The 14,802-nt window shown below is 54.9% G+C and overlaps 1 long non-coding RNA gene across 2 annotated transcripts in view; it reads left to right on the top strand.

Moving 5' to 3' along the window:
• The window catches only part of LOC102158292 (uncharacterized), a 150,254-nt gene that overhangs the window by 13,616 nt on the left and 121,836 nt on the right, over positions 1–14,802 (top strand). The window lies entirely within an intron of this gene.

Here is a 14,802-nt window from a genome sequence, read left to right on the forward strand (position 1 = left end):
TGCTCAGTGGGTTAACGATCCGGCGTTGCCGTGAGCCGTGGTGTAGGTTGCAGACGTGGCTTAGATCCCGCGTTGCTGTGGCTCTGGCGTAGGCCGGTGGCTACAGCTCCGATTCAACCCCTAGCCTGGGAACCTCCATATGCTGCGGGAGTGGCCCAAGAAATAGCAACAACAACAACAACAACAAGACAAAAGACAAAAAAAAAAAAAAAAGACGTTATATTGCTACAATAATCAAGACTGTGTGCTGCTGGTGAAGGATTAGATATGTAGATTCACGGCACCAAATAACCCATAAGTAGTTCCACGTTAGTATGGCGAACTGTTATTTTCAGGGTTTTTTTTTTTTTTTTTTTTGCTTTTTAGGGCCACACCTGAGGCATGTGAAAGTTCCCAGGTTAGGGGTCAAATCGGAGCTACAGCTGCTGGCCTACACCACAGCCACAGTGCCATGGGATCGGAGCCACATCTGTAGCCTACACCACAGCTCACGGCAACGCCAGATCCCTGACGCACTGAGCAAGGCCAGGGATCAGACCCACACCCTCATGGTTCCTAGTCAGATTCGTTAACCACTGAGCCACGACGGGAGCTCCTCCAGCACCATTTCTTGCAAAGAATTTCCTTTTTCCATTGACTTTCTTTTGAACATCTGTCAAACATCATGTGCCAAGAGAGCAGCCCAAGAAATGGCAAAAAGATGAAAAAAAGAAAAAAAAAAAGAAATGATTTTGGAGCAATTACACATCCACACCACAAAACTGAACCTCAACCTGTATCTCCTCCTAGCGGTCTGTACACCCTATACCAACCTTAACTCAAGACGGATTATAGATTTAAGGGTAAAACATAAAAGTATACAACTTTTCAGAGAAAAAAAAAAACATAAGAAGTCTTAGGGATCCAAGTTTAGGTAAAGAATTCATAGACAGTTACCAAAAGCACACACAAAAAAAAAATCAGTACACTGGACTTCATAAAAATTATAAATATTTGCGACAGGCCACATGAAAGAGGATGAAAGAAAAGCTATATGCTACACAAAAATATTTGAAAATCGCACATCTGATCCAGGGACTCATATCTAGACTATGTAAAGAACTCGCAAAGCTCAGCAGTAGAATACAAACCAAAGAAAAAATCCAGTTTTAAAAATAGGTTAATTGGAGTTCCTGTCATGGCACAGTGGAAACGAATCCGACTAGGAACCGTGAGGTTGTGGGTTCAATCCCTGTCCTCGCTCAGTGGGTTAAGGCACAGATCTGGCATTGCTGTGGCTGTGGTGTAGGCTGGCAGCTGTAGCTCCGATTAGCCCCCTAGCCTGGGAACCTCCATATGCCGCAGGTGCGGCCCTAAAAAGACAAACACGCACACATACAAATAGGTTAAGCCGTGAAGAAACATTTCACCAAAGAAGAGATCGAGATGGCAGAAAAGCCTATGAAAAGATGCTCAGCATCACCAGTCCTTAAGGAAATGCAGATTAAGACTCTGATGCGATGGCAATACACACCTATCAAAGCAGCCAAAATAAAAACAGTGGTAACACCAAAGGCGGGTGAGGATGTGAAAACCCGGATCTCTCCTGCACCGCCAGTCGGAATGTAAAATGCTTCCGCAGGGCAGTTTCTTGAAGAAACTACAGATGCCATCAATGCAGAAGCCGGCAATTGCACTCCTGGGCGTTTATCCCAGAGAAATGGAAAAATGTCTTCCCCAAAACCTTGTCCTAAATGCCCATAGCAGCTTTATATTTGTCATAGCAAAAACAGAGACGAAAAAACCCTGAAGCAACCAGAATACCCCTCAGTAGATGACCGGTTAAATGAGCTGTGTTCTCTCTGTCCGACGGAATGGGACTCAGCAGTGAGAAGGAGTGGCCTGCTGATACAAACAGCGTGGACAGAGCTCAAGGGCGTTGTGCTGAGTGCAAAATGCCCGTCTCAAAGGCCACGGGCTGGATGCTTTCATTTATGCACCATTCTTAAAAGCAGGTCTGTGGTTGCCAGGACTTAGGGGTGGCGAGGGCGGGGAGGTGGGTGTCACTAAAAAAGGTAGCAGGGGGTGGAGTTCCCTGGTGGCCAAGTGGTTAGTGATCCAGCATCATGAAGGCTGAGGCTCAGGTTGGATCCCTGCCCCGGGAACGTCTGTGTGTCTCGGGTGTGGCCAAAAAAAAAAAAAAGGTTGCAGGAGAGAGGTCTTTGTGGTGATGGAACAGTTATGTGTTTGGACTTGAGTGATGGTTACCCAAATCTAAAAGGGATGAAGTGTGTAGAACTGTCCACCCGTGATGTGCCAGTGTCCGTTTCCTAATGTTGCTGTCACCGGGGGCTTGTGCAACGTGTCCCCACTGGGGAGGCGGGACGAGGGGCCGTTGGAGCTCTCTGCAATGACGTGGCAACTTCTTGTGATTCTAGGACCATCTTTGAATGTTTTAAAAATCCCAATGAAACAATCTGAAAGATCTTTTAGGAGGGCTGCATGAAATCAACGAGGGATGGCACACTTGTAGGGGAGATGGAACCCTTACGCCCTGCTGGTGGCACTGTAAAATGATGCCACCACTTGAGAAAACAGTGTGAGGGGTTCTTTAAAAGGTAAACCTACACCTCCCTCGCTGGCAGGGGCACGAGTTTCAACAACTGGCCATAACCCTCCCAAGTGTGGCTTTTACGCCCCCTGCCTGTGTCCCCATCTGCTGGACAGAACTGGGGTTCCTTCTTCAACCCCCTCCTCTCCCCGCATCCTTAAGACATGACCACATGCACACGTGCCCCCCAATTCCTCCCGCCAAAAAAGAAAGGACGCAGGTAGGCAGAGACTCCCGTCCTTAGCTTCCCAGCCCTTCAGTGCACTCTGTCCGGAGTGGACCGTCCAGTCCAGCAGCCACAGCCACACGGGGCTGCTTACATTTAAATTCGTTAAAATGCAGCTCCTCGGTCACACCAGCCACCGTTCAAGGGCTCGGCAGCCACGTGTGGGTCCTGGCCACCGCATCCGACAGCGCAGGTGACGGCACCTTTGATACGTCACAGTAAATTCTGTTGGACAAAAACCATCTTCATCTGAGCCTCCCTCCCCGTCACAGGTGCGAGATATGGAAACATACTTTTGTTTTTGTTTTTTAAGAAATTGGGTCTTCCTGGACCCAGGCCTCTGCCTTTCATTGCGATATTTTTGGAATCAAAAGGCGAGTGTGTCAGAGTCATTTTCCCCAGTGCCTGGGACTCCGTGGCCGGTCCAAAAAGTCCTCATTCTTTTGTCCTCTGTCTCGAACCCCTCTGAAGGGAGGAGGCAGGGTTATAAAGGCAAAGAGGAAGGAAGGCTGGACTGGCTGGAGAGGGAGCTCGGACCCCCTGACAAGCCCCTGCCCCGGGTGGAGTTATATCCCGGAATTCCAGGGTTTGTCGTTTTTAATGTTCTGGAAGCCCTGCCTGTGCTCTGGGCGACCGCAGCCTCTTTGCATCCAAAGCTGTCTCAGCAGCGAGAGCACAGGCACAGCTGGGGGCGTGGAGGCTGCTTCTCTGCTAAATCCACCTGCTGGAGCTCCGTCCCACCTCTTGGACTGGTTTGCAACTGCAGGTGCCAACCGGTGCTGGGTTTTTCCAGGTGGAAAAGTGACTGAACACCGGTGCTTGGGAATACTTCCTGGGGGCGTCTTCCTAGCTCAAGCTCTGATCATTGCCGTTAATGCCTGAGCTCCTTCTGGACCCGACAGGGACTTTGGCTCGTCCAGTGTTTTCCAAATATCACTAATTTTGCCCATCTCCAAATACAATCTGTGCTATAATTCAGAGTATCATTTTCTTCACGTCAGCCTTTTATTTCCTTAAACCTAAATCCCCGTAGCTTTCTCTTATGAAATACTATCTTAGAAATTCTGCACGTATGTCCTAGCTTATATTTCTCTAACTTTCACCTTAAAATATTTAGAGTTCCCACCGTGGGGCAGCAGGATTGGTGGCGTCTCTGCAATGCCAGGGTCCCCGGCCCGGCACAGTGGGTTAAGGTTCCGGCATGGCAGCACCTGCGGCATTAGGTCACAGCGGTGGCGTGGATCTGATCCCTGGCCCAGGAATTCCATATGCCGTGGGGCAGCCAAAAAAGAAGAAAAAAGTCACTCTTAACCTAAAGAATGGTTGTCCACGTAGCACCCCCGTCACTGATGGCCTCTTTGGGAAACAGTTGATTGGGAGACGCAGAGTCCCGCGTGTCTGAGCCACGTGGATACAGCTGAGGTCTAACAGGTCTTTCTTCTTCCCTGGGGGATTTTGGAATCTGCACTTTTGAAGAAATACGGCAAAACATGCAGATGAGCCTCTGAGCGCTAACCCTCCTCTGTCCAGCCCACAGGGTAAGGCGGGCAGGGGCGCGACGCGCTGTGTGAGCCCAGCCGTCAGCCGGTCTGGGAGTGACCACAGCGAGAGCAGAGTGCTGGCCGTTGTCATCCGCTGTGTCCACCCCCGCCTCCCTTATCCTGGAGGTTCAGAGGCATCGAGTGTCATCTTGAAAGTCAATCAGCATTGGGACCACAGCTGCGTGCAGGTCCCTGAGTCAGGCAGAGGGCGAGGGCCCATATTTCTGGAACCTTCTTGGATTGGGAGAGAGCTGAGTGAGATCTTGAGAAATACATAGGTGTGGGTAGAAGGTGGTACAGGGAGCATCTTGGGGTCCAGTGGGGAGCTGGTCCAAAGCAGATGCAACCCCGGGAGGCCGTATACAGAGGATGCTGAGTAAGCCAGGGACCCAGTGGCCCCGGGTGGCCACAAGGTCGAGCAGAAGCGGCCACCGCCTGCCGCCACCATGACTACCCTCCTCTGGATGCATCTCTAGGATGCAGGCCCAGGCCCCGGAAGCGTCCCTACGAAGGCGGACTCTTCCTTTAAAAGGCTTCCATGTGAGAGCCACGGCCTGGGCAGCACCCTGTCTGCGAGGCTGGTCCTGCCCCTGCTTCCGTCTCCCCGCATCCTCTCAGGATTCAAGCCAAACACACTTCAGGGCTGCTGCCCAGTGTTTTCCACTGCGAACTTTGCAGCCGGAGATGTGGTGTTGGACACCAGAGTCCATGTATCGACAGCTCTTTTATACAGTTAACCGCAGGGTCTTCTGAAATCCCCGTTTTAAAAGAATCAGAAAGGCCAAGACTTCAAGACCAGAAGCCAGCTTCGAACTCCTTCTGTGCTTCTCGTTCACTCACCAGACTTTTTAAGAGCCGTTGCTCTGGGTCAGGCGCATTGCTAGGCGCTGGGCTGGGAGGAGCAGGCAGAGATCTCGCACCCACAGCCTCTGTCCCTAGAGCTCGTGGTTCTGCGGAGCGGAAATGACTCAGAGTCAACACAAGGCCGTGCGAGTTCTACGGGGGACCCAGGCCAAGCCGGAAAGCCACGTCGGAAAGGTGGTGTCTGGGGCTCGGAAGGACGCGTCGGCGTTGGCCAGCCGGAAAAGGAGAGACGCTCGTTTCCCACCTGTTGGAGTGGCTGACAGGGTAAAAGGCTGGCACCACCAGGGCAGGTGAGGATGTGGAGCAGCTGGCATGTGGACGTGGTTGGCGAGAGTGTCATACGGCGCCACCGCTTTGAAGCCCGGCGTTTCCTGTAGCTCGTCACCCATCCGCCCTGGATACGCGACCCCGCCGTTCTCCGCCTCAGTATTGACCCGGGAGAAAAGAGAACGTGTCAGAAACAAACGGCTTGCACGGCAGCCTCCTTCATTACGCAAATGCTCGTGCACAGAAGAAGGGTCGGGCAGTGATGGATTCGCTTGTACAGTGGCCCAGTTCCATGCAGCGGACCTCTGAACAGGGGGCAGAAACAAACCGCTGACACCCTCAGCGAACTGCACGCATTCCACAAACATTGCGTCGTGCCAAGGAGGCCAGACACAGTCGAATACGAATAATGAGACGTCATCCATAGGAAGTCCCAGACCCGACACAACAGTGAGTCTAAGGTGATGGGAGTCAGACGGTGGTGGTTTGGGGGTGGGAAGCTGAGTGATGCATCAACCGTAACTCTGGGTGACGGCCACCTGCACGTCTAATTTGAGTGGTGCCGATCGCCGTTGCCAAAACTCTCAGCCCTGGACTCGTCAGGTTACATGGCCCAGAGCAGAATGAAGGGGGAAAAAAAGCCCAGGAATGTTCCGGGTGCAGTAAAGACTGAAGGTTGCAACACGGCGGGACACAGGCTGCCTGGCGAAGCGCCGAGGAGGGGAGCAGAAGTGAGATCCTGTGAGACTCTTCCCTTAATAGTAAACACTCAGGTCTTTTGTACTGTGAAATAGGGAACCCGCATAATAAAGTCCTCAGAGGAAATACCAGCCTCGACAACCAGGACATCTTGGCACCTTTTTTTTTTTTTAAGGACTGCACCTGTGGCAGATGGAAGTTCCCAGGCTACAGATCGAATCAGAGCTGCAGCTGCCTGCCTACACCACAGCCACAGCCACGCCAGAACCAAGCCACATCTGCGAGCTACACCACAGCTCATGGCAACGCCGGATCCTTAACCCACTGAGCGAGGCCAGGGATGGAACCCGCAACCTCATGGATACGAGTCAGGTTCATGACCCCTGAGCCACAAGGGAACTGCCCCTCTTGGCTTTTGAAATAGACGTTGCCTCTTTTGGTCTTGGCACCTGCAGCAGCGTCCGTGAAGGCAGACAGCCCGTCCTGGTCGTCCTGGGTGCTGTCCTCAGCCGTTCGGGTCTTTGACACCCTTTTTTACCAAGCGAGGACTGGGGTCCAGCATGAGGCTGCCCCTTGCCTCGGGGTTCTTGACCAGCATCGAGTTAAACGTGGGCTTTCTGAGCTGGCGACTTCCTTCGCCCCCCTGTAGACGCAGGGCGGGAATCCATCATCAGCTAACCGGCGTAAAGCCCTGTTTCAAATTCATTATTCCTCTCACCCTCTGATGGCTTTGAAAACACCGTGTGGCTCTTTGCAGTGATGCCAGCGTCTAAGATGTGGAACCGTGGCCTGTGCATCGGCAGGCATTTTTGGAACATAAAGGCACGTTGCTGTGGCTGTGATGGTACCCGTGGTGGCACCAACAGTGACATGATTTATGCATGTCTTTGCTGAGTTAAAACAGCCGTACCTCAAGTCCGCTGGGATCTGAGCGGGTCTGGTGTGTAAGACGACAGGCCTTCAGCATCTGGCGCTCTCCTGGAGGGGGTGGGGTACATGCAGGGTCCTGGGCAGACCCCTCCCCAAACTCTCGCACACCCGTTGGTCACGATGAAAGCGTCTCTCCCGTTGGGTAGTAACTCACCAGAGGCCACATCGTCATCGCTTCCCTCCTCACCTTCTCTCACCTTCGACCCAGTGAAACCAACATGAAGCAGTGCCAAACGAGGTTGGACATCAATCTTCCGGAAAGTTCCTTCCCCACGTGTTTCCATTTATGATCAGTGGCCAAGATCCACAACCTGGTTCCTCCTCCCGGACTTGGTTCCGATCGGCCCTGTGACCCTTGGGATGCCTGGGTGTCCCCACATGTCCACATGGGGGGGGGGCTTGCCCCCCGCTCATGCAAGGTCGCATCCATCTTGCTCCAGGCAGCTTATGTGAGACCCCGGCGTAGTCATTCAGAAAGAGCCTCGCCTCACTGTTCCTCCCAGCTCGACCCCAGCAAATAGGTACTGGGCTGCTTCTGCACAGGCGCTCTCGAGGCTGCAGCACTGGCAACAGAGCCGCCTCTGCCTGGTGAGCGGTCCCCAGGCTGGCTGGCAGCACCAGTGCCCACATCGTGCTCCTCAGGAACCCTGTGGGAAGCAGCAGCGGGGCCCAGTAGCTGATTCCTTTTTTTTTTTTTTTTTTTTTTTTTTTTGCTTCCTAGGACCGCACTCGTGGCACTTGGAAATTCCCAGGCTAGGGGTCCAATCAGAGCGACAGCCACTGGCCCGCACCACAGCTCAGGGCCACGCCAGATCCTTAACCCACTGAGCGAGACCAGGGATGGAACCCGCATCCTCACGGGTACTAGTGAGCTTCCTTACCACTGAGCCACGAAGGGAACGCCTGGTCCCGTTTTGGTCAAGCATCTAAACCTCCCATGGAAACACTCCCCCGTCGTGTTCCCTCGCCCAGCGCTGCCTGTCTTCATTCCCTTAATCCGCTGAGAGCGTGAGCTCCTGTGGAAGCCTGGACTCCTGCCCCGTCACACCCGAGGATGACAGGCGGAAGGCCAGCACCACGGTCCCCAGGGCCTCCCCCAGCGGGACCTGCAGGTGGGCAAGCCCACCCCGAGGAGCGAAGCGCGGGCAGGGGTGGGGGGGCTCAGGCCCAGGGGTGAGGAAGACGCCCGGGGAGGGTGGGGGGGTGCGAGTGGGGGGCTGTCCGGGGCCTGAGACTGTTCATTTCCCATCGTCATTTGTGTCCGGTGGGCGTCTGAAGGCTTGAAGGAAGGGACCCAGGGGCCGTAAGCCCCGCCTGGACGAGGATCCAGCGCCTCCGAGGATGGCGCCATGCCCCCCTCCTGGTCTCTCTCAAGCGGTGGAGCTGAATACCTGACTTCTGCTTCTGCATCTAACAAAGGTTCTTAGGGAAGCGTGGACAGCATCCTCTCACTGCTGTGCGTGACGAAGCACCTAGCTGTACCTAAGTCAGCCTTTTTAAGAAGCAGGGGTGGGAGTTCCCGTCGTGGCGCAGCGGAAACGAATCCGACTAGGAACCATGAGGTGGCGGGTTCGATCTTTGGCCTTACTCCGTGGGTTCAGGATCTGGCGTGGCTGTGAGCTGTGGTGTAGGTCGCAGATGCGGTTCATATCTGGTGTTGCTGTGGCTGTGGTGTAGGCCGGTGGCCACAGCTCCGATTCCACCCCAGTCTGAGACCCTCCATATGCTGCAGGTATGGCCCTGAGAGGACAAGAGACAAAAAAAAAAAAAAAAAGCAGGGGTGGGAGGCAGGGTCACAGGAGCCCATATAGGAGTAGGGAGGTGGGGGTGTGGCATCTTGGGAACCCCGTGCCTTTTAGGTAAAGGGGGCTGGACAATAGCAGCATAACCACATACCTGAAATGCTTAAAAGTAAAACTGAAAAGTCTTCTGGGAAGACAGCCACTGGCTCGTCCCTCCTGCAAGAGCCATTTGTGCCCAACTCGTCCCCAGGACACCTTCAGGGATGTCACACTGGAGCCGGAGGTCAGCCCCTCGGGAGGGCTTATACCAGGGAAACTGGTGGATGCCACGAGCCAGAGCTGTTTCCCTGGAGGCTTAGTGGTTTGAACAGCTACCTGCACACCAGCAATAGCCTTCCGTCTGGAATTCAAACCAGTTTTCTCTCCTGCATGGTGGTGGCATCAACTAAGACGATTTTTAAGTCTTAGGAAGATTTCTATTCAGAAGCGGGACTTGCAAAAGGTGGCAGGTCAATTCGAGCGGCTGAAACGTTTTTCGAACCCTGGTGAAAGTGTAAGTCCTTTTCGTGCTCAGTGTCCCTGCTCAGAATGTCTCCTGCCTCTTTCAATTCACCCGAATCTGCCTTTGCTTCAACATTTCTGGACAACAGGGGTTTTATTCTTGATGCGCCCAGGTGTCTTTTGGGCCCGGGTTGCACCAAGGGCTAAACGCAGAATGGCTGTGGTTGTGTCTCCGACGTTGCCCCCATCAAACCCCAGCTGGAACGTTGGGAAGCAGGGGCTTGGGATGCGCAGGTGAGCCTGAAGGAGCCCTGTGACCGGGAGGAGAGAGGCTGGGTCTTTCCAGGGTCTGGAAGCAGGAAAGGGGGAGGGGGCTCAGGTCCAGGAGCCCCCGGCTTAAACCGTCACGATTTTCTTTTGCCCTTTTTATGGATCCAGCTGGGCCCCGCTTGCCTCTTCCCAGCCCTGCACATCCTGCGGACGGCCTCAAAGGCCCAGAGCCTGAATGAATTGAGAACAGGTGTAAAAATATCATGAGGCTTTTATGGGAGCTGGACGTTACGACCCAAGGCTTCGGTCTTCCGCTGGCTCCACGCACCTGCAGGCGCATCTCGCTGTGCAGACAGGCTCCCGGCAGCTGCTGGAAGCTGGAGGCAGGGCTGGGAGATCTTGGGGGATGGAAGACTCAGGGCAGCGGCTCCTTGCAAGCCCCCCATCGGCTCCCCCATCAGCGCCCCCCCCCCCAGCCAAGCTTAGCATTTGAGGGATAAGTGTGAGCACTTGTTACAAGGATGGACTCACAGGGAGACTAGAGGAAGGGGTGGGGTGAGGCTGTGGTGCCACGTGGGGTGCCGTTGATGAGGCCAGAGGGGGGCCGGGAAGTCCTGCATCCCCAGTGGGTTTTCCTACCCTGGCCTCACGCTTCCTGGCAGAACCAGGTGGCAAACGTCGCTTTTGGAGTGCCTCTGCTTAACCTCTCTTTATTCACTCAGCCTCCGAGCACTTCGGAGCGCTTCCCGTGGCCTCAAGCCCGAAGCCATCAACCCAGCACCTCTCAGCCCACTGTGTCTCCTCTCTTCCCTGAAAAAGCTGCCGCAGCGCAGGTGGCCCAGGCCCGTCCACGCTGCAGGAGCTGCTGCCACGGCTTGGTGAGCATTAAAGCAGCTTTAAACGCTGCTCGCTCTGCGGCTCTCAAGAACAGGGCGCTGTTTTTAGAAACTAAATAAATCTACATATTTCCAATCTGCAGCAAAACACATCTTATTCGGTGAAGCTGCGGGAAAGGCGATTTTGCTTCGAATACCGATGCATTTTGAGGCGCTTCCTCTGCTGCCCGGGCACATGATGATGGTGCAGCCTTTCGCGGGGGGGACTGGGTGGCGACAGCAGGGACAGGGACAGAATTGTTTGCAAAGGTACCTGTGTCTGCTTCAGAAAGCTAGGCGAGGACAACTCAGAAGATTGTACTTTGCTTTCTCCAAAAAAGACAGAAGAAGTGTTCCACAGAGAATTCCTAGACCTTGGTTCTTCTCATTCCCTGAATTGTCCTTTTTCCTTCTCCTTTTTTTTTTTTTGTCAGTTTGATGATTCTTTTGGTTTATAAAAACCACCCATCGAGGTATTTATCATATAGAGTAAACCACACAAGTCTTAGGTGTGCAGTGAGGTCAGTTCTCACACCTGTTCCCACCTGCATGCCCATCACCCAGAGCCAGAGGTAGACTGCTTCCAGCTTCCAGGAGGTTCCTGTGTGCTCCTCTGTGCTTGTTCTCCAGCCCCTGCTCCCCAAAGCCCTGCCAGGCTGCCTCGAGTCTAGCTCCCCTGGGGCCGAAACGTCCTGCCTGGTTTTGAACGTGATGCTCATGTACCCACGTGCTAGTACCTTCCTCTTCTCCTTCCCGTCTCCTTGGCGATTCCTCTGTATTGTATATGCCGTCGTCGTTCATTCATTTTCATGCTTATTCGCACTTTGTGGTAGGAATATCCCAGAATTTATGGACCCGTTCTCTTGATGGCCGAGAGAGGGGTTTGGTTGGAGACTGTTCTAGGTGCAACTGCCCCAGACATCCCGGGGCATATCTTCTCGTAGATGTAAAGCACCCGCTTTTCCTGGGTACACACCCGGGGAGGATTTATCGGGTCGTGAGCGTGTGTGGGGGTTTAGCTTCGGGAGAAACTGCTTGCCTGCTCCCCAGAGTACCAGGCGCCCCCTTGCATCCCCGCTGCGTCCTCTGGGCGTTCCCGTTGCTCCTCCTTCTAAGCAACACTTAGTGTCGTTTCCTTTCGGTCATTCTGCTGGGCGTGTCCAGGTCCTGTTGGGAGGGTCACTTGCATTTCCCTGGCACATAATGATCCTCACCGCAGATGTGCTGCTTTTTTGCACGTGGGCAAATCCTCTTCCACTTCTCAGGCCAGACTCACACCTCGCCTCTTCCCAGAAGCCCTTCGAACAGCTGGTCTTCACGCGCCTTCCTCCCGTGCGCGTCTGTTGAAAGCAGGCGGCGTGCACCTTGCGCTCGAGACCTTAGGTGTCCTCTCGTTGACACTCGGCGTTCACGGCATCATGTGGCCCTTTGCACCGGGCAGAACCCCAAGTACGGGCGCTTGGTGACGGGAGGAAGGCTTTGGGTCTTCTTTCGATGTGCCCAGCCAGCCCCATACTGCTGGGCTCTGAGCAAGGGCTCTGGGACCCGCGCGTCGTTGGTCTCTGGTTTATAAGCTTCCCAGCTCCTCTTGACCACTCTGCCACCTGTTTTAGTCCTTAAATCTTGCTCTCTTTTCCAGCCCAGGCGTTGGGGGCCTGTGGTCTGGATGTCTTCACCAGCACCCCCTGTGGCGTGGATCCAGGTTCCGTCAGCCGCCTGGGTGCGTTCTCCTCCACGTGCCTTTTCACGAGCTCTCTGCTCATCCTGGCAGGTACGGAGAACGCCTTTGTCAGAATGCAGCCTGGTGCTTCCGGCTGTGGCCCCCGAACCTCTCCGGACCCCAGGGCCCTCTGCTTCATCACGGACGCCCTGGAGGAAAACCGTGACCCTCCCCGCTGCCCTGGCTGCCAGGAGCGGCGGATGAGATCAAGTGTGGGAGAGGGATCTGCAAGGCCAGAGCTTACAGACAAAGAAGGAGATGCTCCAGGTCCCTAAAAAACGCTCTGCACGTATGACAGTGAAAGGCACAGGGCAAAGCCCGATTCTGTTCTCACAGGCTCATTCAGCTGAGAAATAGTTTTTGGCACACGCGTCCAGTACACGTGTATTTATTCACGAAGCACACCGTATGCTGCCGTGCGGACGTATTATGCAGGTAATAAAGCATCTTCCAAAATGGGTGGTTTTTAAAGGAGAAGATAAAAATGATGCAGAGAGAAGAAGCCTTAAAGATATTTTCCGCACCTCTGAGGACCATTCTGCAGGCCCCGGGCGCGGCACGCCAGCCTGTGGTTAGGAGATGCTTGGTGCACGACGAGGCTCTCAGGAGGTACAAAAGCGGTTCCTTCATCGTGTTTTCATCTTGACAGACACGGTCGGGCCACCTCCAGGCCATCCTCCCCAAGGCCCCCGCTCCCACGCAGCTGGCCCCCCAGCACAGCCAGGCCGCCGTGTCATTCTGGTCAGTCATGAAAATGGAAGGAGGCTTAAAAGCAGCATCTGCAGGAGTTCCTGTCATGGCTCAGCAGAAAGGAATCCAACTAGGATCCATGAGGATGTGGGTTCGATCCCTGGCCTCGCTCAGTAGATTAAGGATCCAGCATTGCCGTGAGCTGTGGTGTAGGTCGCAGACGCGGCTCGGCTCCATTGTTGCTGTGGCTCTGGCGTAGGCTGATAGCTGTAGCTCCAATTCGACCCCTAGTCTGGGAACCTCCCTATGTCACAAATGTGGCCCTGAAAACAACAGCAACAACAAAGGCAGTGTTTGCAGATGAGGGCCATGGAGTGAGGGCTCCTGGCTCGCGGGCACTGGGCTAGAGGTCGCATGTGTCGCGGGACCTTGGGCGGGTTTGTCACCCGCATTTCCTGAGTCTCTCAAACGCAGAGGGGGACGGACACGCCCCGTGGAGTCATGAGGGGTGAGTGAGGTGCCCCTGCAGAGACCGTGGGGCGCACCTAGCAAACAGCACCTGTGCCCTGCACCTTCTGCGGAGGGAGATTGCGTCACAGGCTTGGACCCTGCTCTGGCCACCTCGTTGCACTGGGGTCCTCGGGTGGTGTCCTTCTCCCATCCCTTCTAGGACATTCCCTTGCCTTGCACCGTCGGTGGTCCAGGGGTGGGCACACGGGACGGGGCTGCAGCGGCAGGGAGATTTCCCCCGGGTGTGACGGCTGCAGCCGGGCCGGCTTCCAGGAGGGAGGCCTGTGCAGGCACCCGGTCCCCACGCTTGACCTCATATTCTGTCTCGACACTATTACTTTTTGAACCGGGGGATCCGCGTTTCTGCTTTGCACCGAGCCCCACAAATTGTGTCATTGTTTCTGGGTGGAGCAGGCAGACAAGCTGTGAACAAGTAAACAACAAAGAAGCAAGATAAGCGTGCACAGGGCGACATTCGGCACAGGACCTGCAGCAGCACCGTGGGTTAGGGAAGGGGGCTGCGCAGAGGGTGGGGTGGGCTTGGGCGGAGGGCACGTTCAGGTCACGCCAGGTGGAAGGCCCCTCTGCAGAGACAGCCTTAGAATGGAATGTTCTGGACGGAGGGGCCAGGGGCTGCAGAGGCCTTAAGGCAAGAGTGGGCTCCGTGAACCTAGGGTGACGGCTGTGGGGGTCGGAAATTGGGGGGATGACGGAAGGGAGGACAAAGGCCCAGATCCCCTGGGGCTTTGTAGCTGGAATTTTGGTCTCTGCAGGGAGAAACCCTGAGCAGGCGGTGATGGCATGGGATATATGCTGGGGCCAAAAATGGAGGCAGGGAGGCCAGTGAGGCGGCTGAGGCTCAGGTGGGAAAGAGGACAGCAGTGGACATTGGATTTGGGAGGTTCCGGAGGTGAAGGAGACGAGATTTGTTGTTGGTTGGACAGGATGTGTTTAAAAATAAAGAATCAAGGACAACTAGGTTTTGTGCCTGCACCAGTGGGCAGAGGTAGGACCATTGACCGGGGCAGGGTGGGGGGGGAGGCGAGGTGAGATGCAGGGTGGGGGGTGTGTGTGATGGGGGGGGGATTTTGTTTGGCCGTGTCGAGGTAGCCGTCCAAGGGAGACCCTGGGCAGACTCTGGGTGCCCATGGGCACAGGCCATTCTGAGAAGGGAAGTTACACCAACCTCAAAGCACCCTCAAAGTCGGCCACCCTCAGACCCCCCCAGCCCCTCACCCAGTGCAAGAGACTCGATGGTAGATCCACGAAGACATCCAAGGTGATGCAGGGTGGCTCGGCCCCCTCTCACCGCAGCTCACAGCATCCTCTCTGGGGAGTTATGTCCCTGGCTCCAAGCAAGCAGGGCTGCCCGAGCAG

This window comes from Sus scrofa, chromosome 3, assembly GCF_054392235.1.
Source record: "Sus scrofa isolate SSC_HxYL_T2T_F1_AM1 chromosome 3, Sscrofa_HxYL_maternal_Yorkshire_Landrace_v2.0, whole genome shotgun sequence".
NCBI lineage: Eukaryota > Metazoa > Chordata > Mammalia > Artiodactyla > Suidae > Sus > Sus scrofa.